Source organism: Cervus canadensis, chromosome 10, assembly GCF_019320065.1.
Source record: "Cervus canadensis isolate Bull #8, Minnesota chromosome 10, ASM1932006v1, whole genome shotgun sequence".
In the NCBI taxonomy this organism is placed as follows: Eukaryota; Metazoa; Chordata; class Mammalia; order Artiodactyla; family Cervidae; genus Cervus; species Cervus canadensis.
Genome location: NC_057395.1, coordinates 71,369,095 through 71,395,959, shown reverse-complemented (window position 1 = coordinate 71,395,959; position 26,865 = coordinate 71,369,095). Strand labels below are relative to the sequence as shown.

Here is a 26,865-nt window from a genome sequence, read left to right as displayed (position 1 = left end):
AATACTAAAAATTGTTGTCCATCAGAAATTCAAATTTCTCTGGGCATCCTGAGTTTTTTGCTTTTTCTTTTTTTATTAAAAAAAATTTTTTTGGCCACACCACACAGCTTATGGGTTTTTAGTTCCCTGCGCGTTTATGTTCAGCTACTTCAGTCGTGTCCGACTCTAAGCAACGCTATGGACTGCAGGCTACCACAAACCTCTGTCCATGGGATTCTCCAGGCAAAAATACTAGAGTGGGTTGCGTTGCACTTCTCCATCTGGAGATCAAACCTGTGTCTCCTGGGTCTCCTGCATTACAGGTGGACTCTTCACCACTGAGCCACCGGGGAAGCCCCTTTAGTTCCCCTACCACTCAGCAATAAGACCATGGTGTCCCAACCACTGGACTGCCGAGGAATTGCTGGGTGTCCTGTGTTTTTGTTTGCTTTTTTCCCCAAATCTATGTTTTAGTTTACTATTTCTGCTATTAAAAAAATTATTACAAACTTAGTAATAATTGGAACGACAATTGAAAGGCTTGAAACAACACAAGTGTATTCCCTTATAGTTGTGCAGGTCAGAGAGTCTAAAGTCAAGGTGTTGTCAGGGTTGTATTCTCTCTGGTGATTTCGCCTGGGGTTGGGTGAGGGGGTTGGGGGGATGGGGGTGGGAATGCATCTTCTTGCCTCTTTAGCTTCCAGAGGCTACTAGCATTCCAGAGCTCATGGTCTCTTCCTCGAATCACTTCAACCTTTACTTCTGGTGTCACATCTACGGCTGACTCTGATCTTCCTGCCTGCCTCTTTAAAAATATTAAAACAATTTTTTTCTTCTGGTAAGAACATTTAACATGTTATCTACCCACTTAATCAATTTTTAAGTGTGTGTGTACACACGTGTGAGGTCAGTCATGTCTGACTCTTTGTGATGTGAACCCATGTACTATAGCCCACCAGGCTCCTCTGCCCATGGAATTTTCCAGATAAGAATACTGGAGTGGGTTGCCTTTTCCTACTCCAGAAAATCTTCCCAACCCAGGGACTGAACCTGCATCTCTTGCATCTCCTGCATTGGCGGGCAGATTCTTTACCACAGTGCCACCTGGAAAGCCCCATACACTACATCTGGGCAAGATTGAAGGCAGGAGGAGAAGGGTCTGACAGAGGATGAGATAGTTGGATGGCATCACCGACTCGATAGACATGAGTTTGAGCAAGCTCTGGGAGCTGGCGATGGACAGGGAAGCCTGATGTGCTGCAGTCTGTGGGGTCGCAAAGAGTCAGACACGACTGAGCGACTGAATTGATAGATGCGATGTCTCTCATCTCAAGATCCTTAATCACATCTGCAAAGTTCCTTTTACCATATCAGGTAAGATATTCACAGGTTCCAGAGACTAGCACAAGTGCATCTTTACGGGGGCCAATATTCAGCCTATCACAATCTGGCATCCTTATTCCCAGCTGTGTGACTTTGGTCAAGTCGATCAAATTTCCAAAGGCTCTGATTCCTCGTGGGCAAAATGCTGATTAAATAAGTTCATGAGAGGAAACACCTTGCCCCATGCTAGGCAAACAGTAAGTGGTTTTTTTTTTTTTTTTTTACAAATAGCAGCTCTTATGACAAAGGGCAAGGGATGACCCTGTCCAAACCATGTTGTACTAGGCATTTGGGATAAATGCCTCTCCTCAGCCCACACCGTGGTGGTAGCGAGGCCAGGTTGCCATCCCAGATACTGCTAGCAGGAGGAGAGGTGTGCAGGTCTAGATGTGTGGGCACTTAGTCACTCATTCCTGTCCCACTGTTTCCTCTTCTGCCTCCTCCTTCTCCTGCCTCTTTATTTTTACAAGATGGGAAACAGGCTTAAAGAAGGACAAGAAATTGCCTGTGGCCACACATGATGAGTTTGTGGTTGAGTTGGGAATTGAGCTTCTGTCTTCTAAGTTTCTGCCTTGGACCTTCAGAAGTAATGAACTTTGAACTACTACTCCTTGAAAAGGTCCATTTCTTCATGTGTGAAATGATAGGTGGTGTCCCTTGTGTAGGGGGTTCTTGGGAGACTTCAGTGGGATGGCATATGCAGAATTCTGATGCATTGAGTCATGCAATATCTGTTGATTGATAATGACCACCCCACTCAAGAACAGAAAGATCACTGGATGGAGGACAGCTTGCCCTGCGTCTTGGTTTGAATGACTCTAAATATCCTTCCCTCTAAGCCTCCTAAAGTCTCTGAAGAAAAATGCTGGACCTTGAATGTATGCTGGAGGAGCCTGTCTGTTTTCAAGGCACGTGATTCTAAACTCAGATGATTTAGAACCAGCCTCAGTATTTTTTTGGTAATAACCTAAATTCTGTTGTTGTTGTTTAGTCACTAAGTTGTGTCCTAATCTTTGCGACCCCTGTGATCCCATGGACTGTAGCCCGCCAGGGACCCTCCATCTATGGGATTTCCCAGGTCAGAATACTAGAGTATGTAGCCATTTCCTTCTCCAGGGGATCTTCCCAACCCACATCTCCCTTTGGGATCTTCAAACCCATGTCTCCTGCATTGGCTGGTGGATTCTTTATCACTGAGCCACCAGGGAAACCCTCAACATAAATTCTGATTTTTTTTTTAATATTTATTCATTTGGTGGCACTGGATCTCAGTTGCAGCACACAAGATCTTCGATCTTTGCTGCAGCATGTAGGATCTTTAGTTGTGGCGTACAAACACTTAGTCGCAGCTTGTAGAATCTAGTTCCCTGAACCAGGGAGCCAACCCAGGTCCCCTGCATGGGGAGTGTGGAGTCTTAGCCCCTGGACCACCAGAAGTCCCTTCTCTGAGTTCTTGAAATAGCCACCAGGACAGGCCCTGTGCTGGAGAGAAACTATTGGGAAGGGAATCAAAAAAGAGCAGAAGGACTAGATAAAGGTAGGGATGGGAAATGGAGCCAGAAAACCTCAGAGAACAGGCCATAGTTTTTATTAACAATATGCATAAAGCATATTTATATGTGTGTGTGTATATACATACAGGGACTTCCCAGGTGACTGGTAAAGAGTCTGTTTGCCAAGGCAGGAGACATGGGTTTGATCCCTGGGTCGGGAAGATCCCCTGGAGAAAGAATGGCAACCCACTCCAGTATTCTTGCCTGGAAAATCCCATGGACAGAGGAGCCTGGTGGGCTGTAGCCATGGGGTTTCAAAAAGAGTTGGACACGACTTAGTGACTAAACAAACAACAATATATGTACATAAAATATACATACGTATGTACATGTGTCCATATGTATATAAATATTTGTATATATCAAATATTTAGTTCTAGCCACTAAAATGGCACAGAAGCAATGACTAATCTAGTGGTACCTACCACTCAGATTCTAGTCTTGAAATCCTATTTTCTATTAAAAAAAATATAAGGATCTCCTAGAGAAACTGCTGATTCCAGATAAGCAGCAGGAAATATGCAAGATAAACCTGGAATGTCTTGTCGTATCAGATAATAAGGAAGCTATCAAAGGCCCTAGGGTCACATTCAAAGGACTTGGAAACCAACCTGAAGATGGGACAATTTCAGCTGCAACAAAAACAATACTTGCCATTGATTGAAACCTCAAATATGCTTCAGTCCCTGAGTTCATAATATTTGGCAAAAACACTAATTGCTTATCTTCTGAGGATGGCACTGAAAAAGTATATTGCCTTTCCAATATGAATTCTACCACCAAGTAACCTAATAATAGGTTAAGAAAAGCATCTTCTTGTGAAATTATCACTTCTAATACATGAAAACTAAATGATAAACAATATTGCCATTCTGCAACCTGTAATATATTAATATGTTTAGCCATTTTTCACAATAGCCGCTAACATCAAGAAAAGAGCAAAGCTCCAGCCAGGTGCATGCTTCTTGTCAAAAGAACACAGAACCACTTATAATCATGCCAATGGGATGGAGCCTGGGTCTGATCCAGCGGCTAATTTGCAGGAAATGAAGAGGTCAAAGGGCCATGTTGAGCTGTACTATGAGGATGCAATTGACAAAATCCAGACTTTGAGAAACTCTCCAGGTCAAGCAGCCTCAATCCTTCAACAGATAAAATGCAAGGGAAAGAAAGAGATATAAAGGAAAACTCTGGATTATAAAGAGGCTTACAAGACATATCAAAAAAAATTTTTTTAATGGGCAAAACTATACTGTCTAGGGATGCACACTTGGATGTTTAAACCATTAAGAAATGCAAGGATATAATTACTCTAAGAGTCAGGTAAGTGGCTACTTGGTGGGGGAGGGGCTATGATTAGGATGGGATACACAGAGGAGCCTCTGGGGCGACTGCAGAGTTCTGTTTTGTGACCTGGGTGGTGCTTTCAAGGGCATTTTCCTTGTGATAATTCACTAAGATGCAAACTTAATTTGCATGATTTTCTTCATCTGTAGTTTGTTTTTACAATAGAAAGTTTTGAGAAAATGAAAGTAGGAGCACCCACCTCACTGCCTGTTAATGATGTATGTACAAATACACATCCCTGAATATATGGCTTCTGGGAGCACCAGGTGCATAGAAGGTGCTCACAAAATATGAGTTCCCATCCCTGTTAATCCTGTCAAACACCCTTAGCGGTGTGATTTCAGTGTCACGTCTAACTTGTGTGACTAATCAAGGATAGTTAATGCTTATTAAGTGATTATTATGTGCCAGGCACTGCTCCCAGCATATTGAATCTAACTAAATCCTCATAACCCTATTATAATTATTCCCATTTTACAGAGAAGAAAACTGAGACTCAGGTTTTCGTGGCCACACAGAACGTGATGGAGCAGCCTGATTTTGAACCCAGGCAGCCTGGCTCCCCAGTGGTTCTCGTCCACTGTATGTATAACTTACTGTTTCCTGTTTGGTGTTCAGTGCCCCCATTTGTGATAATAATTCCCCCTTACTGAGTGTCTGCCAATGTCTGTGCCACCCCTTGACACTCATTACCTGAATCTCACAACAGTCCTGGGAGGTGGAGAAGCTTGTTCACCTGCACTTTGCCGATGGGAACTCAGAGCGGTGAAGGAACTTACCTGAAGGAAATGTCAGGGATTTGAATTGTGGATGGGGTGGGTTCATACTCTTTGGCCCTGTGATTCTGAAGAACGAAATGTTCCCTGCTCTTAACCACATGCTCACCTGATGGATCTGACCCAGTGTGAGGTCATGGGTTGCTCAACCAGCCGTCCAGAGCCTGACTTGGCTTGACGAGTGTCCAGACCAAGGCTGGGAGAAGTCAGGGGCTTGGCAGGTGCCAGGCATACCTGACCCCAGGAAGGGGGTCACACAGATCTTGTGATCCATGGCTCCGGTGAGCCAGAGATTTGTTTCTCTGCGTGCCAAACTTTTGCTGCTAAGAGCCTTAGAATCAGGACCCATCATAGAGCTGGTCAGCTCTCTGACTTGAGATGAAGACATGGCATGGGCTGGTTGTGTGGATTTCTCAGAAGTGGTGAGAGCTAGCTGTGTTTTTCTGGTCACACATTGACTTTCTAACCTGAGTCAGTCAGCGTGACTGCATGGAGGCGCGGGCAGCAGGCTGAAGCACTTCCCAATCAGGGCCTGGAATGGTGAGGAGATCGGAGGGGCGTGAGACATCACACCCTCTCCCCGCCAGCACCAGCTGAAGAGCCTGCCCAGCCCAGCTCATTGTATTGTTTTTTAAGATACCTTTTATTACCTGGGCTTACTTAGTGGCTCAGCGGTAAAGAATCCGCCTGCAGTGCAGGAGACTCGGTTTCCGTCCCTGGGTCGGGAAGATTCCCTGGAGGAGGGCATGGCAACCCACTGCAGTATTCTTGCCTGGAGAATCCCATGGACAGAGGAGCCTGGCGGGGCTGCAGTCCATAGGGTCACAAAGGGTTGGACACAACTGAAGTGACTTAGCATGCGTGCATGTATTATTGTCAGTTATTACTTTTATTATTCCTTCTTTTAAATTTTATCTTTTTATTTTTTCATTTTTTGGCTGTGCCACACGGCATGTGGGATCTTAGTTTCCTAACTAGGGATGGAACCCTTGTCCCGTGCAGTGGAAGCACAGAGGCTTAACTGCTAGACCGCCAGAGGAGTCTGAGACACGCTTTTGCGACGGGGCCACCTTGCTAGCCCTGAGCCAGGTCCCTTCGTTACAAGACCTGTGGACCCCCACAGACTGACCTAGGTTCAAAACCCGGCACAATCATATGAACTGCTGGGCGGCCTTGACCAGTATCTGGCTACTACAACTTAGTTTTCTCATCTGTAAAGTGGAGGAAAACAATCACCCACCTCAGAGGGCTTTATAAGGATCAAACACACACAGGCGCCAAGAATAGTGCCTGGCACCATCAATGCCACTATCATTATTCTTCCAGGCTAACGGCACTGACTCAGTGCAAAGGGGGCAGTTGTTACCATCTAGTTGAGGATGCTGTGTCCTGGGATAAGTCACCAGGCCTTGGCGTGGCTGGGGTTCACTTGTAATAAAATAGCCACCTTTTACGAAGCATTTACTGTGCGCTTATCTCTGTTTGTGCCATTTCACTATGTCTTCATTACCTTTCCAACTTACTGATCTGCTGTGTTCAGTCATATCTGATTCTTTTGTGACCCTATGGACTGTAGTCCCCCGGACTCCTTCTGTCCATGGGGGTTTTCAGGCAAGAATACTGGAGTGGGTTGCCATTTCCTCCTCTAGGGGATCTTCCCCACCCAGGGATCAAACCCTCGTCTCCCACGTCTCTTGCATTGTAAGCGGATTCTTTACTGCTAAGCCACCTTTCAAAGATGACATGATTATCTCCATTTTATATGTGATAAAAGGGAGGTTCAGAAAGTCTGAGAAACTGTCTATGGGGTCCATAGGTTAAAAAAGAAAAAACTAGTACATCTAGAATGGCTAAAATTGAAAAGACTGACTCTAGCATCTGTAACTTTCATACACTGCTGGCAGAAATGCAAGATGGTACAATTGCTCTGGAAAATAGTTTTCAGAAGTTTCTTAAAAAGTTAAATATGGGACTTCCCTGGTGGTCCAGTGGCTCAGAGTCCACGCTGCCAAGGCAGGGGGCCCAGGTTCAATTCCTGGTCAGGGAACTAGGTCCTTCATGCCGTAACCAAGAAATTCACATGCTGCAACTGTGTCTGCATCCACAACTAAAAAAGATCCTGTGTGCCACAACTAAGACCTGGAACAGTCAAATAAATACATTTTTTAAAAAGTTAAACATACACTTATTAATATGTGAACCAGCAATTGGTGGCTCAGTGCGTAAAGAATCCAACTTGCAATGCAGGAGACACAGGAGACGTGGGTTCGATCCCTGGGTCAGGAAGATCACCTGAAGAAGGAAAAGGCGACCCAATCCCGTATTCCTACCTGGAGAATCCCATGGACAGAGGAGCTTGGCGGGCTACAGTCCATGGGATCCCAAAGAATCGGACACGACTGAAATGACTTAGCACGCACAGCAAACATACTCCTAGGTTTATTCACCCAAGAGTAATGAAAGCATTTGGGTAATAAAAAATGTGTACATGAATGTTCTTAACAGCTTTATTTATAATAGCCAAAAAAACTGGGGAAAAAATGTTCATCCACAGGTGGATGGGATAAACAAACTGAGATATATGTATTACTATATATATATGTATGTATGTATATACATATCACAGAGTAGATACCTATGAGTGCCTGCATGCTAAATCGCTTCACTCCTGTCTGACTCTTTGTGACTCTATGGATGGTAGCCCGCCAGGTTCCTCTGTCCCTGGAATTCTCTAGGCAAGAAAACTGGCATGGACCGCCATGCCCTCCTCCAGGGAATCTTCCCGACCCAAGGAGCAAACCTATGCATCTCCTATATTGCAGACAGATTATTTACCCTCTGAGCTACCTGTGAAGCCCATACATATCAATAGCTTCTTTTTATTGCTAATATTTATATATTATATATTTACATATTATATTAATATATATTATTATATAGTATATTGTATATTGTATTTTATTTTATTATATATATAATATATATTTATTGCTAATATACATTAGCAATAAAAAGAAGCTATTGATATGTAAGCAATATGAATGAATCTCAAAATAGAATGAAAGAAGTCAGACAGAAAAGTACAAATTGTATGATGTCATTTCTGTAAAATTCCAGAGAATTTAAAGCAATCCACAGTGAAAGAAAGTCATCTATGGTGACCATGGTTGCCTGAGAATGGGGATGTGATGAGAAGCCAGCTTATAAAGAGGCCTGAGGAAACTTCTGGTGGGATGGAAATGTTCATCATCTTGATTGTGGTGATGAGTTCGTGGGTACATACATCTATCAATACTCATCAAATTATACGATTTAAATAGGTATCATGTATTGTCTATCAGTCATACTTCAGTAATGCTGTTTGTTTTGTTTTAAACTGAGAGTGGCACAGTTAGGATTTGAACCCCTGTATGTCTGGGATGAAATCACTCAGGAGCTGATAAGTTATTAAAAGTCCTCCTTTCTGGGCTGGATTCATAGAATCAGTGCAAATGGTACCACCTCCAGGAAGCCTTGTTATTCCCTCTAAGAACTGTGGCTTTTGGAAACTGTATCCCCTGTGGACTTGACCCATTCTGCCCTCCTCCCTGCCTTTAGGATTTGTCAGTGGCTCCTTTTCTCCACCTGGGAATCTTCCCTTGGGTCCTCCTCACTATTGTCCTCCTGGTCGAGAGCCCAGCGCCAGAATCAGACGGACCGGGGTTTGAACCGCAGCTTGGCCGTTAACACCAGCTGTCTGACTTTGGAGTTTGTTTCCCTCTTTGACCTTCAGCTTCCTCATCTGAATAATAATAGAAGCTACCTGGAGTCTTGTGCCTGCAGTCCCTGGGGTCGCAAAGAGTCAGACACAACCGAGCGACTGAACAACAACCTCAAGATTGCCTCAAGGATCAAATGAGAGATAGTTCATGTTAAACAATTAGGATAGGGCCCAGTGTGTAATAAAGCACTCAATAAATGTTAACTATTATTGATCTTCACCTGGGCAGTGGCTGCTGACTGTTTAAGTTTCTCAGCCTTTGAATCAAGTACATACCGCCCCAGCTATATTTATTGACATGGAAAGATGCCCAAAGTGTACTCTTGAGAGGAAAAAAAGCAGGCTAGAAAACAATATACGCCTCACAGGTCATTTTAAGACTAAGGGGGGAAATGGATGTATATCTCTCAGCGTGGTGCCTGCACAGGTGATGAGCTCACTGAGAGTTGTGATTATTATTAATGTGAAAGCCCTTCCAATGCTACTTTCAAATATTACCATGTGTTGTTGTTTAGTTACTCAATCATTTCTGACTCTTTGCGACCCCATGGACTGCAGCACACCAGGCTTCCTCGTCCTTCACTGTCTCTCAGAGCTTGCTCAAATTCATGTCCATTGAGTAGGTGATGCCATCCAACCATCTCATCTTCTGTCACCCCCGTTCTCCTCCTGCCTTCAATCTTTCCCAGCATCAGAGTCTCTTCCAATGAGTTGGCTCTTCCCATCAGGTGGCCAAAGTATTGGAACTTCAGCTTCAGCATCAGTCCTTCCAACGAATATTCAGGGTTGATTTCCTTTAGGATGGACTGGTTTACCATGCGAGTTCCTGTGAAACAGGATGCTGTTTGTCACTGTGCTTTGACAGTGGGTCAGAGAGGCAAACCCAGGCATCCCCTTCTGCCTTCCTTCTGACGCACTTCAGGGGGCTATCGTGAAAAGGACTGGAGCTGGACTTGAGACCCATTGGTCTCATGTGGATTCTGGTATTTTCTTACGTGTTCCTGGAGCAAAAGAAAAGCAAAGCATTGCCTTTTGGAATTAAGACTCCAAGCTTGTATCAAGGATGTTCTTTGCAGTAACTGAGGTGCTATGAGAAAATGTAGACACCTGGGGGCGCTCCAGTCAATCTGCATTAGAGAAAATGACAGAAGAGGATGATAATAATGCCAATCTTCAAATTAACAGTGGCTTCTATTTACTGAGGTCTTGCTATGAGCTCCTAGAATGTGCTAACCGACTCACAAACTTTATCTCATTTTGTCCTTCCAAGCACCCCATTAGTTTGATGCTATTACCAAAGATTTTAAAGATAGGTTGTATTGCTCTTTAGAATTTTAAAAATGTTTTAATGGAGTCACAATTTACCATGTAAAATGTACAAGCCCTGAGTGTACAGCCTGGTGAGTTGTTCTAAGTGTACACACACAGATACCCGCACCCAGATCAAGGTGTGAAACTATTATAACAACCTTTCCACTCACCCCCCACCCAAGGCAACCACTATCCTGACTTCTATCACCATTTATTCATTTTGCGTGTTTTTGAACTTCATATAAATCAAATTATACATGTATAATGTTTAGAGTTGCCAGGTCAATCACATAAAAAGCCAGGATGCCAATTAAATTTGAATTTCCTATGGGACACTGTTGTTCCGTTGCTAAGCCATGTCTGGTTCTTTGCAATCCCATAGACTGCAGCACACTAGGCTTCCCTGTCCTTCACTATCTCCCAGAGTTTGCTCACACTCATGTCTATTGAGGCAGTGATGCCATCCAACTATCCCATACTCTGTCGCCCCCTTCTCCTCCTGTCCTGAATCTTTCTCAGCATCAGGATCTTTTCCAATGAGTCGACTCTTCGCATCAGGTGGCCAAATATTAGAGCTTCAACTTCAGCATCAGTCTTTCCAGTGAATATTCAGGATTGATCTCCTTTAATATCGACTGGTTGGATCTCCTTGCAGTCCAAGGGACTCTTAAGAGTCTTCTCCAGAAACATAATTTGAAAGAATCAGTTCTTCGGGACTCAATCTTCTTTATGGCCCAACTCTCACATCCATACATGACTACTGAAAAAACCGTAGCTTTGATTATACCGACCTTGTTCGCAAAGTGATGTCTCTGCTTTTCAATATGCTGTCTAGGTTGGTCATAGCTTTTCTTCCAAGGAGCAGCATCTTTTAATTTCATGGCTGCAGTCACTATCCAAAGTGATTTTGGTGCCCAAGAAAATAAAATCTGCCACTGTTTCCACTTTTTCCCCATCTATTTTCCATGAAGTGATGGGACCAGATGCCATGATCTTAGTTTTTTGAATGTTGATTTGTAAGCCGGCTTTTTCACTCTCCTCTTTCACGAACCTCACCAAGAGGCTCTTTAGTTCCTCTTCACTTTCTGCCATTAGAGTGATATCATCTGCATATCTGAGGTTGTTGATATTTATCCTGGCAATCTTGATTCCAGCCTGTGATTATTCCAGCCCAGCACTTCACTTGATACACCCTGCATGTAAGTTAAATAAGAAAGGTGACAATATACAACCTTGATGTACTCCTTTCCCAATTTTGAACCAGTCTGTTGTTCCATGTCCAGTTTTAACTGTTGCTTCCTGACCTGCATGCAGGTTTCTCAGGAGACAGGTCAGGTGGTCTGGTATTCCCATCTCTTTCAGAATTTTCCACAGTTTGTTGTCATCCACACAGTCAAAGGTTTTAGCATAGTCGATGAAGCAGAAGTAGATGTTTTTCTGTAATTCCCTTGCTTTCTCTATGACCCAGCAAATGTTTGCAATTCAATCTCCGGTTCCTCTTTTCTAAATCCAGCTTGTACATCTGGAAGTTCTCGGTTCACATACTGTTGAAGTCTCGGTTAAGGACGTTGAGCATTATGTTACTCGCAGTGAAATAAGCACAGTTGTACAGTAGTTAGAGCATCCTTTGGCATTGCTTCTCTTTGGGATTGGAATGAAAATTGACCTTTTCCAGTCTTGTGGCCACTGCTGAGTTTTCCCAATTTGCTGGCACATAGAGTATAGCACTTTAGCAGCAGCATCTTTTAGGATTTTAAATAGCTCAGCTGGAATATTTTTATACTAAAAAAATTCATTGTTTATCTGAAATTCAAATTTAACCAAATATCTTATATTTTTTTCTGACAACTCTAGTACTCTTTTGTGCCTGGTTCCCTTTAACATAATTGTGAGACTCACCTCCATTGTTTTGGTTATTTATAACTTACTCTTTTTCATTGCTGTGTAGTATTCCATTCCATGAATGTGTCTTGATGCATTTATTCTTTGTATGGTTGAGGAGAAGGAAGGGTTACTCTCAGAAATGCAGCCTAGATAGTGTTAAGCAGTGTACTCTGGCATCAGAGTCCTGAGGGATTTGAATCCTAGCTCCACCTCTTACTACTTGTAAGACCTTAACCAAGGGACTTAGTCTCAGCTGGTTTGACTTTAATATGGGTTAGTAATAGTACCTCAAAGGGTGTTGTAAGGTTTAAAGGATATATTACATATAAATCTCTTAGAATAGGGCCCAGTACAGAGTTAGCACCTGACGAATGTTGCCTGTGTTATGGTATCCATGAGACCTAGGAGAAAATTGAAGTTCAGAGGTGTTAAGAGACTTGCTAAAAGTCACATACCTGCTAAGTCATGGAGCCCTTTTGTCATCAATACTGGCTGAATTAGTTATTTATCAACAGTTTTTTTTGAGCACCTGTTATGCATCAGGCCTTGAAGTAACACAATGAGCAGAAGAGCCAAAGCCCGTCCTGTTATGAAATGCACACCCCCAGGGCTCTCACGGTGCTGTTTGCCGCTGTGCGCTTTCCCCGGGCCTCTCATGAGTTATGTGGCATAGTGTCTGAAAGGCACTTAGCACGGAGCCCCACAGGCATTGCTGTTCCAGAAACAACAGCTGTTACCCAGGTAGTAGCAATCTCTATGAGCCTTCCCAGGTGGCTCAGTGGTAAAGAATCTGCCTGCCAATGCAGGAGATGCAAGAGACTTAGGTTTGATCCTTGGGTCAGGAAGATCCCCAGGAGTAGGAAATTGCAATCCACAACAGTATTCTTGCCAGGAAAATTCCATGGACAGAGGAGCCTGCGGGCTCCTCAAGAGCTACAGTCCATGGGGTTGCAAAGAATCAGACACGACTAAGCACAGCAATCTCTATGGCAACAGTGTGTAATGGGGCTCAGCAGCCCCATTTTACAGATGAGAAAACTGATGCTCAGGGAGGTTAAGAGGCTGGCCTGAGGTGATTCAGCTAGTACTGGCAGAACAGGAATTCAGGGTCACATCCAATTGACTCTAAAACCCTCCTGGATGTCTCAGTGCAAATTTTCTGTCTTGAGTTCTGTTTCTGGAGTTCAGATGTGAGAGATTCAAGTTCCAGCTTTGTGACCCTGGGCATGTTATTTGCTGTCTGCGGGCTCTAGTTTCCATCTCTCTACGCAGAATTGCCTTGGGCGTCCGCAGAAAGCTCTCCGCAGGTACAAACACCTCTGAAGGGATGTTGGTAGGAATATGCAGTCAGGAAGGGGCTTTTGAATGTGCAAGCTGCTCAACTCTTAAATCAAAACTTTCCTTCCAGGGAATTCCCTAGCTGTTCAATGGTTAGAACTGTACACTTCCACTGTAGGGGGCACAGATTTGATCCCTGGTTGGGGAACTAATATCCCACATGCTGCATCAGTTCAGTTCCATTCAGTCTCTCAATCGTGTCCAACTCTTTGCGACCCCATGAACCATAGCATGCCAGGCCTCCCTGTCCGTCACCAACTCCCAGAGTTCACCCAAACCCATGTCCATTGAGTCGGTAATGCCATCCAACCATCTCATCCTCTGTCGTCCCCTTCGCCTCCTGCCCTCAATCTTTCCCAGCATCAGGGTCTTTTCAAAGTAGTCAGCTCTTTGCATCAGGTGGCCAAAGTATTGAAGTTTCAGCTTCAGCATCAGTCCTTCCAATGAACATCGAGGACTGATCTCCTTTAGGATTGACTGGTTGGATCTCCTTGCAGCCCAAGGGACTCTCAAGAGTCTTCTCCAACACCACAGTTCAAAAGCATCAATTCTTCGGCGCTCAGCTTTCTTTATAGTCCAACTCTCACATCCATACATGACCACTGGAAAAACCATAGCCTTGACTAGACGGACCTTTGTTGGCAAAGTAATGTCTCTGCTTTTTAATATGCTGTCTAGGTTGGTCATAACTTTCCTTTCAAGAAGTAAGCATCTTTTAATTTCATGGCTGCAATCACCATCTGCAGTGATTTTGGAGCCCAAAAAAATAAAGTCAGCCACTGTTTTCACTGTTTCCCCATCTATTTGCCATGATCTTAGTTTTCTGAATGTTCAGCTTTAAGACAACTTTTTCACTCTCCTCTTTCACTTTCATCAAGAGGCTCTTTAGTTCTTCACTTTCTGCCATAAGGGTGGTGTCATCTGCATATCTGAGGTTATTGATATTTTTCCCAGCAATCTTGATTCCAGCTTGTGCTTCCTCTAGTCCAGAGTTTCTCATGATGTACTCTGCATATAAGTTAAATAAGCAGGGTGACAATATACAGCCTTGACGTATTCCTTTTCCTATTTGGAACCAGTCTCTTGTTCCATGTCCAGCTCTAACTGTTGCTTCTTGACCTGTATACAGGTTTCTCAAGAGTCAGGTCAGGTGGTCTGGTATTCCCATCTCTTTCAGAATTTTCCACAGTTTATTGTGATCCACACAGTCAAAGGCTTTGGCATAGTCAATAAAGCAGAAATAGATGTTTTTCTGGAATGTCTTGCTTTTTCGATGATCCGGCATATGTTGGCAATTTGATCTCTGGTTCCTCTGCCTTTTCTAAAACCAGCTTGAACATCTGGAAGTTCACGGTTCACGTATTGCTGAAGCCTGGCTTGGAGAATTTTAAGCATTACTTTACTAGCGTGTGAGATGAGTGCAATTGTGTTGTAGTTTGAGCTTTCTCATGCATTGCATTTCTTTGGGATTGGAATGAAAACTGACCTTTTCCAGTCCTGTGGCCACTGCTGAGTTTTCCAAATTTGCTGGCATATTGAGTGCAGCACTTTCACAGCATCACCTTTCAGGATTTGAAATAGCTCAACTGGAATTCCATCACCTCCACTAGCTTTGTTCATAGGGATGTTTCCTAAGACCCACTTGACTTCACATTCCAGGATGTCTGGCTCTAGGTGAGTGATCACACCATCGTGATTATCTGGGTCATGAAGATCTTTTTTGTATAGTGCTCCTGTGTATTCTTGCCACCTCTTTTGAGGCCAATAAATTAATAAGTCAATTAATTAATTAAAAAGTTCTGATTACTGTAGAAAAATGGAAAGCCTTTCTTACATAAATGAACTTAAAGGACGTAGAAAGATACCTAGACTACCACATTGAGTATATTTGAAAATCCATTTCATGGGTGTAAGCTGTATGTACAGAACATGCATGAGAAGGATTCATTGAGCAGTCACTTAGGTAACAGCACTCATTCTGTGTGGGTGCTGTGCTAGGTCCTCTGGAAGTAATGCTCCTAACAGACCTGTGTGACAGGTGCTGCCTTAGACAATTGTGCAGGCAGACAGTTGGCACTCTGTAGGCTGCCCAGGTAGCACAGAGCTGCCACCTGGATCGGGGCACTTTGGTCTCAGAGGCTGTGCTCTTGATCCCAGAGCTCTGCCACTTCTGCTACGGGTGTTTTTTTTTTTTTCCTCTGGGTGGTAATACGTCAGTGTTTTGAATTTTCTTCTTTGTGCTTCTCTGCATTATCTGAACTTTTATGGTACATAGATTTTGTTTTCCATAAAAACAACTAGAGTTCTAATTTGATGTCTTTAAGAATTAGCTGTGAATGCTTCTAGGGATAAGCCACTCCCAGTCTTTTTTGTGGTGGGAAGACTGCAGTCCTTAGACCTGGAACCCACTGCCCAGCCCGATGTCCCCCTGCGGGGCACTCTGACCCTGAGCAACTCACAGTGTCTAGTCATCACCTTCCCCCTGGCCTCATTAGAGTAGGCACAGATGGGGACCTCAGAAAACGTCCTCTTATGCAGGAGGAATGGGTCACTGTGCCCTCAGGATCTCACTTCACCTCCAAAGGCTGTTCCCTACCTTCCCCCAGGACCCCGAGAATTAGTTACTGAACCAAGTCACTATAAAGTGCTAATAGTTCATAGGGTTTTTTCACATGGATTTTAGTTGCACCATGTGAGGTCTAGTTCCTGGACCAGGGATCAAACCTGGGCCCCCTGCATTGGAAACGAGGAGTCTTAGCTGCTGGACCACCAGGAAAGTCCCCTAGTTTATAGGTTTTTAAAGAGGCAAGTGGCAAGAGACCCAAGCCACAACCAGATGGATGACTAATGGGGCCCATTGGCTGGGGTGTGCCTGTCAGAGAGCCCCAGAAATCACTGCCCAGGCTTGTAGGGGAGGGGCTCAGGCCTCACCCCAAGAAGGGGCTGCTGGGAGTTTTCTGCCCGTGACCCCACTCGTGACCCCATCTCCTATCACCCCCGCCTCAGAAAGGCTGGGCCCACAGAGCCATAAATTCCTGCTATCATTAGACCGTATCTCTACGGCTCGGGCTGTTTGCCAGGAGCCCTACAATTATTTTTTATCACTTAACAAGTCGTATAATTATTTTTATCACTTTTTTCTCACAGCAGGGCTACTTTTGCCTTCTTTCAGTTTGGAGTTGGGGGGAACCCGGCTCCCAGAACGTTTCACAGAGTTTCCTGCCTTAGTCCAAAGCTCTAGAGTGTGTCAGGCTTTGAACTCAAAGCTCCTCCGGGGGATAAGTGGGAACTTTTGTGAGGGCAGAGGCTTGGGAAGACTGGGGGGTGGAAACTGGGAGCCCTCAAGAGCCAGGGAAAGGTTTTAGGCTCAGCTACTTCCTGTGTGACCAGGGCAAGTCACTCAACCACCCTGTGCCCTGATTTCTTCATCAGTTAAATGAGGAAGTGATGCTAATACCCAACTCATAAGTCAGTACATGTAAGTGCTCAAACACTATGAGATTCTATTTAACCTTGAGTTGGGACCTAGATTCCAAATTGAGACCCTGGCCTCCTGGATGACTTAGGCAAGTCCGTTGCCCTGTCTGAGTCTTCGACTCCTCACCTGTAAAATGGACATTATCTTGCCTGCCTCATTGTCTGGCTTTTACATCTCCAGTCCCATCAGCCTGACCTTCTTCAGGTCCTCAAACCCCAACGCTCCCAGCCCTAGTTTTGCCTGGGTAACTCCATTATCATCCCAGGCATCCTCCCTTCTCTCCCTCCCTCCTCTTCTTTACTTATTCAATAAATATTTTTTGAAGACCTACTGTCTGCCCAGACTGTGCTAAGTGGTAGAGAAGACAAAAGTTCCTGTGCTTCTGATGGGGAGATAGAAATAAACTAAAAAGAGAGTCAAGGACCTCCCTGGTGGTCCAGTGGTTAAGAACCCACCTGCCAATGCAAGAGACCTGGGTTCCATCCCTGGTCCAGGAGGATTCCACATGCAGTGGGGCAATTAAACCTGAGCACCACGACTACTGAGCCCGAGCGCTAGTGTCTGCAAGCTGCAACTACTAAAGCCTGTGTGCCCCAGAGCCTGTGCTCCACAACGAAGAGAAGCCACTGCAATGAGAAGCCCACAGATTGCAACTAGAGAGTAGCCCCCGATCGCCACAGCTAGAGAACCCCTCCATGTGCAGCCAAAAATAAAGAAGTTTTAAGAGAGTTAAAGTAAAGCAAGACAAAACCCAAGGCAGTTACAAAATGTATTAAACACTTCATAAAGGAGAATTGAAGCACTGTAAGAGGAAGTAACTAGGAAAGGTCAATTTCCAGAGAGGCCTCCCGAAGGAGATACTTCTGTTTAAAATTAATAATCTTTGAATATGCACATGGTATAAAATTCAAAGAGTATACAACACCACCCAGGATGGTTCTGCCCGCCATCCTCCTGTCCCCAGCTTTGCAGTCCTCCCTGGAGAGGCCCCTGTGTTGTCCATTGCTGGGGTTGGCTGACATTTGTGGTGACATCTGAATTGCAAGAACCAGCAGATAGAGACTTTGCTGGTGGCCCAGTGGTTAAGAATACACCTTGCAATGCAGAGGACGCAGGTTCTATCCCTGGTCAGCGAACTAAGACCCCACAAGCTTTGCAGCCAAAAATCCAAAGCATAGAGGAGAAGCGATGTTTTAACAAATTCAGTAAAGCCTTAAAAAATGGTCCACATCAAAAAACTTAAAAAAAAAAGAATCAGCAGACATTTGAAGAGGTAGGAGAAGAGATGTCCAAGTCGAGAGAACAGTGAGAGCAATGGCCCTGAACTGGACCTGTGTTACTGGGGAGAGGGGAGAAGAGGAGATCGGTGTGGGGCCTGGGAGCTGTGGAAGGAATTCGGATGTCACTCTCTGTGGCCTGGGTATAACTTTCAAGTTGGCTAAGATAGAAGTGAGTGTCCTCTCTTTTTTTTAAAAAAAGAAAAATTTATTTATTTATTTATGGCTGTGCTGGGTCTTCCTTGGGTCTTCGCTGCTACATGTGGGCTTTTAGTTGCAACAAGTGGGGGCTACTCTCTAGTTGCAGTTTGCGGGCTTCTCATCGCAGCAGCTTCTCTTCTGGCAGAGCATGGGCTCTAGGGTGCATGAGCTGCAGTAGTTGTGGCACTCAGGTTTAGTTTTCCCACGACAGGTAGAATCTTCCCACACCAAGGATCGAACCATGTCCTCTGGATTGGCAGGTGATTCCTTAACGTCTAGACCACCAGGGGACTCCAGGAGTGAACGCCTTCTGATTTGTGATTGGTAGAAACACTCTGAAGAGAGCTGATTTAGGGGCTGAGAGGGGCAGGGAGATGAGTGAGGGAGTGCCCATGGGGTTGGGGATGGTAAATGTCAGGAGCAGGGTGGAGGGCGGAGGCGGTGAGGAGGGGTCCTTCTGGGTTGTTTAGGAGGTGGGCGGAACCCAGCGAGGGTCCCAGTCACAGGCTCTGATGGTGTCTTGGCAGTGTTAGGAGTCCCGTCTTTGTGATTCTAAAATTAATTTGCACACTTGTAACCTGGCACGGAGTGGGCACTTGGGACGTGTTTGCTGAAGAGATGACTGAGGATAGAAAGGCCCTTTGTAAGTGGAGACACGCCCTCTGAGAAATGGCCGCAGCCTCCCCTCCCCCGACTCCCTCCTTACACGGACACTCCCCTCCCATCATCCCGGTCCTTGAATCACCTCCAGACACGTCCTGCTGTCTGGACACTGCTTCTGATAGGCAGGACTTAGAAGCTCAACCTTCAGGTTCTCGTATTTTCTTAGCCACAAAACCCCTTTTTCTATCGAAGCCTAATATATAAACGATATAGAAAGTTATTTTACAATTCCAAACACCCAAGAATCTGAGTAAAAGAAATGAAGAAAATCTACAGGATTCTCAGCACAGTTATTGATATACAAATGATCCTTGAGATGCATGGAGCTGTTTTATTGAATGCCATAATTTCGAATCAGGGCATTCCTGACAATGTGTTCTTTTTATATACCCGACAAAGAGCTCTCAGAAGCTTTCTGCAGGGAAACCCAGCCTCTGAAGTCAATTATTCCAGCATTTGGCTTCCTTTGTATTCAAGTGCAATCCTGCTTCACCCAGAGAAATATTTCCAAATGGTAAAAGTCTGTGTATATGTATGTTTCAAAATTTTTATATAAAGTATCCAACATACATTTCTAAAAAATGCACCAAGCCTAAGTGTACACCTCAGTAGTCCTCACAAAAAGAACACCATGGTGTCCTTGGCACCCAGAAGACAGGGACCCTGGCCAGCCCCCCAAGCCTTCCTGTGACTCTTCTAGTCATTCACAGCTCACCTCTCTACAGAGCAACCATGATCTTGACCCTCAATGCCCTAGGTTATTTTGGTCTGTTGAACTTTCATAGACATGGAATGCAGGATGTATTCATTTGTACCTGGCTTGTGTTTGAGAGATTCATCCGTATTTTTTACAGCGAGAGTCTGTTCATTCTCATTGCTATGTAGCATTTCATTGTATGAATATACCACAATTTCAAAAGCCATTTTTAAAATGCTTAAGTGTTTTTTGCATGTACTTTTATTATGAATTCATATATTGTATGAATATACCACAATTTCAAAAAGCGATTTGTAAAATGTTTAAATGTTTTTTGTGTGTATTATTATTTTTTCTTTTTTTATTGCCGTTTAATGGCTTTACATTTTTGTGTCAGTTTCTGCTGTACAACAGAGTCAGCTATATGTTACACATGTCCCCTCCCCAAAATATGGAGGGTTCATGAGTTTGCACGTCACCCTTGCACAGGAGTCGTGCTAATATTCTCTGTGTTTTTCCAGTTCTACTATATGTGCTGCTGAAGCAAGCACCAAATAGTGATTTAAACAAACCCCAAAAACAGTAGGTCACTAGGGGGTAGTGGGCAGGGACTGGATTTGACCCACAGATAAGTTTTGCTTTATGCACCTGGTGTTTTTGTTTTTTTTTCACTGTCTTGGTTGCTGTTAAAAATCAATGTCTGGCCTCTCTTAGAAGATCTGCTGTCGCTGGGCCCCCAAGCTCAAGTGCCTGGAGCTGAGTCCCGGCTGCCCCTTCTCAACAATGCTTTCTGTTCCCATTTTGCCACAGTCCCACCACCCCCTATTGCACAGGCCCGCCTTACCCACCAACATTGCACACCTGGCCCTGTAAGCATTTTATGTTTGTTAGTTATGTATGACCTTTATTTTTTAAAAATTATTTTATTGAAGTACAGTTGACTTACAATGTTATGCTGATTTCTACTATACAGCAAAGAGATTCGGTTATACATATATGTATATACATTCTTTTTCATATTCTTTTCCATTATGGTTTATCACAGGATATTGAATACAGGTCCCTGTGCTATTTAGTAGGACCTTGTTGTTTGGCCCTGTAAACATTTGAGTCTTCCACTCCAGCTTTAATTTAGCAGAGGTGGCTCCAACATGCTTTATTCTGTGGTCTACACAACAGGCAAATCTGGTCATTTAAGTTAGAATATAAATTGTCTCCACTGGGTTAAAGTTTGGAAGGTATATTTGAATGCTTAAAAATTTAGGACTTCCCAGGCAATCAGCTGCTAAGACTACGCTTCTACTGTAGGGGGCACATGTTCGATCCCTGGTCAGGGAATTAAGATCCCGTAGGTCTCTTGGTGGTGCAGCCAAATATAGAAATATATATATATATACACATACACACACACATATATTATCATTATTACTATTTCAAAAAATGTTTTAAAATAGATTTCACAGTTATTGTTATTATCATTATTTCATGCGTGTGTGGTGTTGCTTTAGTTGTGCTGACTCTTTGAGACCCAATGGACCATTAGCCCACCAGGCTGCCTCTGTCCATGGGATTAACCAGGCAAAAATATTGGAGTGGGTTGCCATGCCCTCCTCCAGGGGATCTTCCCGACCCAGAGATCGAATCTGCATCTATGTCTCCTGCATTGGCAGGGAGATTCTTTACCACTAGTGCCACCTGGGAAGCCCATTGTCATTATTATTGTTAATTAAAAGATCTTTTAAAATATACAGTTGACCCTTGAACAACATGGATTTGAACTGTGTGGCTCCACCTTTATGCAGATATTTTTCAATAGTGAATATTACAATAGAGCACAATCCATGGTTGGTTGAATCCATGGGTGCAGAACTGTGGGTACTGGAGAAACCACTACTATGGAGGAACTGCTTGTAAGGAGGGCTGATATAAGTTATACACAGATTTTTGACTGCACCAGGGATGGGTGCCTGTAACCCCAACTTTGTTTGGGGTCAACTGTATTCAAACGTATAGTAAAGGCCATAATTAAATATGATTCTGATGATTTGGAATCAAATCCTGGCTCTAATACTCAGGAGCTATGTGACCTCAGGTAATTGTGGTCTCTCTCTGTGCCACAGTACAAAGTTTAGTACACAGTACTAATATTTACCTCACTGAGTTCTTATGAAGATTAAATGAGCTAATACTTATAACAACGTTAGACAAACATCTGGCACATAATAAATATTCAACATATGCTAGCCTTTTATTATTTTTAAATTTTGTGGGCAGGCCAATCATCTGACCTGCTAAGGTGACAGACCATCTCAGTTTGCCCAAGACTGAGAGGGCTTTCAGGAACTGGAGAGTGAAAGTTGCTCAGTTGTATCCAACTCTTTGCGACCTCATAGACTATACAGTCCATGGAATTCAAAAGTGGAAACGTCCTGGGCGAAAAAGGATCAACTGGTCACCTTTGGTCTGCCTGATAGTGACCCTTCACTGTAACATAACAGACTGGGGCTCTTACTTTAAAAAAAAAAATTAACATAGCCATTTTATTTATTTATACTTATTTATTTGTGACTGCACTGGGCCTTCACTGCTGCGCACAAGCTTTCTCTAGGGGCGGGTGGGGGCTACTGTTCACTGCAGTGCTCAGGCTCCTCATTGCGGTGGCTTCTCTTGTTACGGAGCACGTGGTCTCTAGGATGCATGGGCTTCAGTAGTTGGGGAGCACGCGCTTAGTTACCTCATGACGGGTGGGGTCTTCCCAGACCAGTGATGGAACCCATCTTCCCAGACCAGTGATGGAACCCATTGGCAGGCGGACTCTTCACCACTGAACCACCGGGGAAGTCCCACCATTAACATTTGGGGCAGAATAATTCTCTGTTGGGGAGAGGAGCTGCCTTGTTCATCGGGGGATGTTTAGCAGCATCCCTGGCCTGCACCCACTTGGTCCAGCAGCACCCTCACAACCAGTCATGACAACTGAAGAGGACTTCAGATCTTGCCAAATGTCTCCTGGGAAGCAAGACCTCCAGGTCGAGAACCACTGGCTCAACAGGCAGATTTAATGAATGGCGTGTTTACAGAGGTGTGGGCAGGCTAAGGGACACTTCAGGGAGCACTGAGGCACCCAGGGTCTAGAACGTGGGGCACTGATCTCACCCCCAGACCTACAGGAGTGAGAGAAGGAACAGTGTTACTGCTCCCAGAAGTAGCTGAAACTGTGGAAGTGAGGCCACGGAGAAATGCAGGCTCTGTCACATGAGGGGAAACGTGGCGTAACTATCCATGCTTCTTCCTCATCATGCCTTTTATTCTCCCCTTGATGGCTCTCTTTGGCAGAATCCGGTGAGAAGTCAGGAGGCATGGGCGTCTCCTGGTGCATAAAACAGAGCCGATGAGGGTGTGTGGAGGTGCTGGACGGACAGACAGGAACCATCACAGGGAGGCAGCAGCAGGCCTCAGACCCTGGACGTTTGAGTCCAGTCTTGTAGTAACTTGCGTAGGAGTTTTCCAGGTAGGGCAAACCGGGAAAGGGTATTTCACCCAGACGGAACAGCATGTACAAAGGCATGGAGTTACAAAAGAGCCTGGCTCCCACTTCATTGTTTATTTAATCATGATTGTTTGTTTGATTGATTGACTCTGTTCTAAAACATTCGAAAGGTACAAAGCCAGGAAATTAAAAGTAGAGCTTCCTCCCACTCCTGACCCCAGCTGCCCAACTCACCTCCCAGAGGCCACCTTTCTCTCCAGGCTCCTCTTACTTCTAGAAATAGTGCAAATGCTAGCTAGTAATGTATATGATGCATGTCACAAACTCCTAATTTGACTTAATTTCACTGATGTTTGTGGAGCCCCTGCTGTGTGCAGAGAAACAGGTGGAGAGCTCTGGCCTTGAACTCCAAGCCCAACGCTTCACAAAACTCCATGTAGTTTTAGGCACATCACTCTCAGCTTCCCATATACTCTTCCAAGAAAGGAGTATCTCCAAGGGTCCTGTCAGCTCTGTGGGGTTTGCCCACAGTTGTGTAGTTCAACTGATAGTTTCTGAATTAAATGGAATTAAAAGTGAACCTGGTAGCTCAGACAGTAAAGAATCTGCCTGCAATGTAGGAGATCCAGGTTCAATCCCTAGGTTGGGAAGATCCCCCCTGGAGAAGGGAATGGCAAGCCACTTCAGTGTTCTTGCCTAGAGAAACCCTTGGACAGAGGAGCCTGGGGTCCATGGGTCCATGGGATTGCAAACAGTCGGACATGACTAAGCAACTAACACTTTCACTTTTTCAAAGCTGAACCACTGGCAAGAAGCAAATTGTAACAAAAGAGCCTTGGGTCTCTTTCAGGCCCAGGTATTGTCATTTTGGGGAGATGAATGAGGTTTCTGTCTCCAAAGACATGTTCTTGACTGAGCCAACAGAATCGTTGTCTAAGAAGAGAGTGCCTACAGTACTGTAACTTTGAGCATGGGCTGACTTGGGAGCTGGTTGGCTCCAGCCAACCGGGTAGCACTTAGCCTGTCTCTGAGCTGCCCGGGAAAGACTAGACCCTGCCGGGCTACCCCCAGCTGGTGTGTGAAGCTCTCAGGGGAGTTTAAGATCAAAGGGAGGAATTGGGAAGGCTATCAAGCTACAGTTACAGGGAGCCTGATGGCCAACTGGTATACCTGACAGTACCTGGAAGCAAGCAAACAAATCTGGGCACCATTTGCCCAGCCAGAAGCCCAGAAACCAGAGCAACCCAGGTCACCAGGAGCAGACGAGAACAGGGCTAGTCCTTACCTCTGTTCTTCCTTTCTGATCTGTCTTGTCACCATAAGACTCGGTTCTTTCCTGACAATACCTGTATTTCCAGCACTTGGGGCAAAGTTGCCTCCCACAGATGGACCACCTGCCTTGTTTTAGATGCTGACCACACACCAGCCCTCAGTTCCCGGCTACTTTGCAAGGAAGGTCTTGATGACCCCCACTTTGCAAACAAGGAAAACTGAGGCTCAGAAAGGAGAGATGCTGGGCATTGTGAGGTCAGGGATTATATAGTGATATCAACAGGTATTTTGTGTTGGAGAGGTATGGAGTTTTGAGCACAGAGTCAGAGAACCTTAGAAGTCCAGGAGGGCTGGGTTCACAGGTGACCAGTACAGTCCACACACGCACTGATCACCACACCATGGATTAAGCATCTCTCTCGGGCTCATTTCCCACGCATTCAGGCCTCTTCTCTCACCTGGCATCTTGTTCCAGCCTCCTCCCTGGTCTCTCTTCTTCCCAAAACTACAAGCAGCAGCCAGAGGCATTTTTCTAAACTCTAAGCAGACTGTGTCACTCTTTCTCTTAAAACCCTTCATGGGCTCCCCTTTGCCCTCAGGATAAAGTTCAAATTCCTTGACATGGTTTACTAAGTCATCTGTCATCTGGCCATAAGTCTCTTGCCACTCTGTCTCTCTCCAGCACCCCACCCCCAGCTCTGCACCAACTCGGAAAAACCTTGGTTTAATTTACCAGATATGCCACATACTCTCTCTCTCCCTAACCCCTGGACCTTTGCACTTGCTGTTCCACTCACTTGGAACACAGTGTACTCTAGCATTCCCTTTCTCTGGTTGAATACTCTCTCTCTTTTCCTAACTCCTCTGGGAAGCTATTTCTGCTCACACCCCTCCCAAGGAGGCCAGGTTGTTACCTCCTTCCCCACCCCCACCCACAGTTCTTGTCTACCTGTATGACATTCACTGTGGATCATATATGCCTATGTGCTTGCCTGTGTCCCCAGGAGCTCAAGAGGCACTGGAGGGCAGGAACAGGCATCGTCTTTTCTCTACCATGCCCCTAGCTCCTGACATTGTGCCTGGAAAAAAGAGTTTCTGAACAAAAATATGTGTTGATGTTGTTGTTCTGTTCTTAGTCATATCCAGCTCTTTGTGACCCCAGGGACTGTAGTATGTCAGGCTTCCATGTCCTTCACTATCTTCTGGAGTTGGTTCAAAGTCATGTCCACTGAGTCAATGATGCCATCTAACCATCTCAGGAGGTAACCGAGGATGAGAGGATGAGATGTATTGATAGATGATTCATACTATGTCAGAATCAGAGAATCACAAAGTCTTAGAATTATGGATTTGGTGAGATAGAAACCTAAAATCTCAGAGTCATATAATCACAGAATATTAGAAACATAGAAACTGAGAACTCAAGAAGCTTAGCGTCTCAATATTGGAAGAATTCTTGCATAGGCACCTTGTCCAAGGACTGTTAGTGAATTTGGAAAGTCTTACTTGTGCCCTTCTATATTATTGAGTTTGTATTTTTACATATGTTTATATAATATTACATGTATATCTTTTAAATATTTATTTAAATGTGTTATTCTATAATATTTATTAAGCACCTAGTTTTTTTATTCACCAGTACTTACTGAGCCAATCATTGTGCTGGGCAACTGTTTTGTTTCTTCTTTTTTAATCTATGGCTGTATAATAAATTATCCTAGCTTGAAGCAGCAAACATTTTTGACATCACAATTTTTGTATGATAGGACTTCAGGAGTGGCTTAGCTGGATGGTCTGGCTTAGGGTCTTTCATGAGGTTGCAATCAAATTGGCAGCCAGGGCTTGACCGTGGCTGGAAGATCCACTTCTGAGATGGTGCACTCACATGGCCGGCAGCTGACAGGAGGCCTCAGCTCCTCCCCATGTGGACCCCACCACAAGGCTGCTTGAGGTTCCTTACAACATTCCTCAGAGCAAGTAATCCAAGATGGCAAAATGAAAACCACCACGTCTTTTTTTTTTTTTTTCTTTTTTATTATTATTATTATTTTTTTTTTTCCAGTGGGTTTGTCATACATTGATATGAATTAGCCATGGATTTACATGTATTCCCAATCCCGATCCCCCCTCCCACCTCCCTCTCCACCCGATTCCTCTGGGTCTTCCCAGTGCACCAGGCTGGAGCACTTGTCTCATGCATCCCACCTGGGCTGGTGATCTGTTTCACCATAGATAGTATACATGCTGTTCTTTTTGAAATATCCCACCCTCACCTTCTCCCACAGAGTTCAAAAGTCTGTTCTGTATTTCTGTGTCTCTTTTTCTGTTTTGCATATAGGGTTATCGTTATCACCTTTCTAAATTCCATATATATGTGTTAGTATGCTGTAATGTTCTTTATCTTTCTGGCTTACTTCACTCTGTATAATGGGCTCCAGCTTCATCCATCTCATTAG

At 44.4% G+C, this 26,865-nt stretch overlaps 1 long non-coding RNA gene and 1 other non-coding gene across 2 annotated transcripts; both read right to left on the bottom strand.

The window, feature by feature from the left end:
- Nucleotides 1-20,092: 20,092 nt before the first annotated feature.
- On the bottom strand, nucleotides 20,093-20,198 carry LOC122449022. The gene has a single exon (XR_006271841.1). It is a non-coding gene; the product is annotated as a U6 spliceosomal RNA (small nuclear RNA).
- A 1,992-nt stretch (nucleotides 20,199-22,190) lies between these two features.
- LOC122448507 lies at nucleotides 22,191-24,948 on the bottom strand. Its single transcript, XR_006271639.1, has 2 exons — nucleotides 24,868-24,948; nucleotides 22,191-23,017 (listed from the first exon to the last, which is right to left on the bottom strand). It is a non-coding gene; the product is annotated as an uncharacterized LOC122448507 (long non-coding RNA).
- Between the last annotated feature and the right edge of the window lie 1,917 nt (nucleotides 24,949-26,865).